General features: G+C 40.5%; 1 pseudogene; it reads left to right on the top strand.

Moving 5' to 3' along the window:
- Positions 296-1,807, top strand: LOC109846234 (annotated as a pseudogene).

Genomic DNA, 4,371 nt, shown 5'->3' with positions numbered 1-4,371 from the left:
ATTTTGTCGAGACTATGTAGAAGATTTTGCAGAAAACAGATACAATCAAAAACCCGAGGAAGAATATAAATTACAATTTTGTTTAATTTTATTTCCATTTTGGAAAATTCGATTATCTTATTTAATTAACTACCATACAAGTTTCTAATTTTTGATGTTAAAACTTTTCCCCTAATAAATTTTGTCTAATTCTGTTTGTAATCCTTTAACTCACTATACTTCCTTTTACACTGTTGCATGAAGTTGCTAAACTTAAAAATCCTGACATCTGCATTCATCGTGTTTCACTTCACATACCACTGCCTACTTGAACAACAATTCAAAGTTTCAAACAAACTCCTACGTGTTTCAAACACCACCAGCCAATCTGCAAGCCTTCAGGACAAAACTATCAGCTGGCCATAAGCTAACCAGCTAGTCACATGGCAAACCCTCCTCCATAACTAACAAAAAAGCATCTCAAATAAACTATTAAAGAACAAAAAAAAAAAAATCGACCAACAAAAGAACAAGAGCAAGTTTATCGGCGTTTGCATGAAAACAACACGTGAGTTGGTTAGAACCAAACAAGCATCAAATCGATATCCAGCCACTCAAACTCTCCCCCAAACACCACCTCCACAAACCAAGCACACCGAAAATCCTATAATTGCTTAAACTAATTTGAACATATCTCTTCAAAGCAAATCAATGGGGTGCGCAAGCTCAAAGCGGGTCGAAGTAGCGGTGGCCGCGGGACGTTCTACCGGCCGCCTCCAACAAGCATCGCATGGTCTTCGACATAAATACCATCGAAGAACCGTGTCCTATAACCACCAAAACACCGCCGCCGACGATGAAGAAAAGGTAGAAGAAGTCAAAAAGCCCATCCACGTTCCCCTTCCGATCCTCGAAAAGCTCGAGACTGGCGTCGAGCTTGCCCCTAACCTCTCCTGGTCTGAAGTCAGCAAGGCCCTGCAGGACATCAAACCCTCACTTGAAACCCCTCCGAAACCCAAACCCAACGCTCCGCGTAAGTCGATATCCGAGCCCCGTAAGTCGACATCCGAGCCCCCGCCGGAGCTCACAGGGCGGAGGCCGGTGAAGGAGAACAGCTTCATCCTCCGCGACCGACAAGAGAGAGAAAGCAACAAGGCGAGGCGAGGACGAACAGGCATCAAGTGGCTGAGAGGCCTGACCCGCTTGGCCCCCCAGGTACCCGGCAAGCGGATTCCCACCAGGGAACCCCGACGGGGCTTGGTCTCTACACGACGCGCTCCGCGGGCGGTGCGGCGCATGTTCGAAGGACTGTGAGTGGGCGAGGAGGGTGGGTACCCCGTTGCGGCGCATGACCGCAGGGGTGGCCGTGACGGAGCGGGACGTGTCGCTTGCACGGGGTACTTCTTGAAGGAGTGAGGGACATGCTGGCGGGAGGACGCGTTCGAGTGCGAGGTTGTTCGTGATGGGTTAGGTATGTGGGGGGGATAGAAAGATGGTGGAGTTGAATTGAGAAACGGGAAAGCATGGGGGAGATGATGAAGTGGGTGAGTTAGGAGAGGAGGGAGCGGTGGAGTGAGAATAAGGGTGCGTGGGGGGATGGGTGTGAGGGATGTGGGGGAGTGAGGTTTGTGCCGTGCTTGGAGTGTAGTGGGAGTTGTAAGGTGGTGGGGGAGGATGGCAAAGAAGTGGTGAGGTGTGGCAAGTGTAATGAGAATGGGCTTGTCTTGTGTCCACTTTGTCATTAGTCTAGCCTAGAAGTATGCTTTGTAAGTTGTAATAGTACAGGGTAAGATTTTGTATTTTGACTTCCAGCTATGATATTTGGTGATCTGAATTCTATAAACATTATACATAATATGCTTGTACATAGTTACTTGACTTGGATTTTCAGAAAACCCCCCTTAAAATTGTTTATCCAATATAACATTTCCCTTTGAACTTTGGGATGACTCACAGAGCCCTCATGAATTTCAAACTTTACTCACAAGACCAATATGCAAATAAATAAAATTTTCTTGAAAGAGGAAAAAAGAAATCTTAGGAGAATGGGCCGAATATGTTGTTTGTAAATGACAAATAACAAAATTAAGGGAAAATTGCTTCTAGCCCCCATAACCGATACAAAGTGTGCCCCCCCCAAAAAAAAAAAAAAAAAAAAAAAACTTTGTTCAACGGTACCAATGCGCCCCAAAACCATCCTGAAATTACTTTATCCCCAAAAACCTTTCCCCACGTGACCCGACGTGTGAAAATAAAAAACTTTCCCCAAAATGCCCTCATGCAGCCGATCACTCTATCAAGCCGGTTATCGGAGAGTGAATAGTAGTACCGTAGGCATTAAATGGTGATTAAAATGTGGTTTTGAAAAAAAAACCTATTTCTGTGACGCCCCTATTTTCACACATGGCTACAGTCTAAGAAGAACCCAGAGATGTCAAACCTGTCTGCACCCACACTATGCAACAACAAGTTTTACCAATCACAGTAATATCCTCTAGTGGAATCAAAGTAAAGTGTAGGTACAAAACAGGTAAATGAAAGGAAATAACTACAACATACATGATATAGAAAGGAGTATCTCATAAATAAATCATGTCTTAGTGAATAATCTGTAATACACCCGACATCCGAAATAAATAAATATATCTCGACATGAAACAGCTAAAAATGTAACTAAGGCTCATAGTCTTTACAAAATGTGATACAATACTCTAATGTCCGAATGAAATAACTTTACTACGGAGTCTCTACTAGTAACTTATGTGACGGTGACTATGCAATAACTCTGTCATCCGGCGGCCCTCCGATGCTCTGAGTCACCTGAAAGTTAAAATAAAATAGAAGAAAAAGGACAATAACAAGAGCGTCAGAGCGCTAGCAAGATTACCTTCATCCGCCCCCGGGGAGGGGCTACTAAATGAAGTGGAGGTTCTATCTATTAAGCATAGCCTACCTAGATCATTTCCCTGTATATAAGGAAAATACTTGTTAATACATACATATAAGCAATCATCTACTCTGAAATAAATGGATGTTGATATTTAGAAATCCACAACATGAGCATAGGTATGTCGAATATCCCGTTAGCTCAAATTGTGAATAGCTAAATACCAAATCCAAAAGCTACTACATGGAGCAATAAGAAAAGAAAACTTCATCTCAAACCATATCAAAGGTGTCGTGACAGATATCAGATACGTGTCCAACACATGGACTTCACTTGCTACATATTAGATAAGACAACTCGAATAAGAGTCCAACACATGAACTATATATGATGAATGTCCAATACATGGACTACAATAGATAAATGTCCAACACAAGGACGGCATATAATTAAGGTCCAACACATGGACCACAATAGGTAAATGTCCAACACGATGACTGCATATGATGAGCGTAATACAAATAAATGATGTAGATAAAATGCATATATACTATTCACACTCGAGCCTCGGTGAGTGAATCCTAAACTCATGTCCATAATCAACTCATGTATAGAATACATAATTTACAGTGTATTAAAATACCAGATAACCCAGACAACTCCACAAATGCATGCAAACAACATGCATATACACAAACAAGTCTAGCGGTCAACCGCCACGACCACCGTGGTCGACAGTGAAATGAGCAGAAAGACATTGCACAAAATATCACCCAGCGGTTGACCACCGCGTCCACCGCGATCGATCGCGCAGAAACAGAGAGCTTCCTGCACAAAAACATCGCCTAGTGGTCGACCATCACGTCCACCACGGTCGTCCGCGCAGAAGCATAACAGGTTTTTAGGTTTTGAACTTGCAAAATTTTTAACTCATCAAAAACATGAATTCGTCATTTATAAATCATATGACAACATGAAAACTTTATTTCTACATATCAGAAAAATATCTTATGATTTACTTAAATTTGATTTAACGTAATCAAGTTTAACAACCCAAATAATCAAATTCTTTACAAGAACCCTAGTTATCGACAAAATTAACATAAATATACTTATATGAAACTTGAAACTGATGAAACAATTATTTTTCCACGTTTTCAAATCTTGTTTTACCACAAACCTAGGGTTTTAAGCATCTCTAATCAACATAAAATATCATTTAACTACCAAATTAGGGTTTAAAAATGGTTTAATCATAATTAATAAATTAAAAATGAAATTATGAATAACCCTAATGATTATGATCATATTTCTATCATAAACAGTAAGAAATTATTATAGATCTATCATGGTTTAAAGAATTATCATAAAAAATCTAAACTTTATCATGTCGGGTTAAACTTTACTATGAAAGACATAACTTTAACCATTAAAAGTCTAATCTTTATTAAAAGAAGGGTTTGGATGCAGATAATCTTGCCTTATCATGTGTACAACCCCCTGAA

This window comes from Asparagus officinalis, chromosome 6 (assembly GCF_001876935.1).
Source record: "Asparagus officinalis chromosome 6, Aspof.V1, whole genome shotgun sequence".
In the NCBI taxonomy this organism is placed as follows: Eukaryota; Viridiplantae; Streptophyta; class Magnoliopsida; order Asparagales; family Asparagaceae; genus Asparagus; species Asparagus officinalis.
This window is presented reverse-complemented; position numbering and strand designations above follow the sequence as displayed.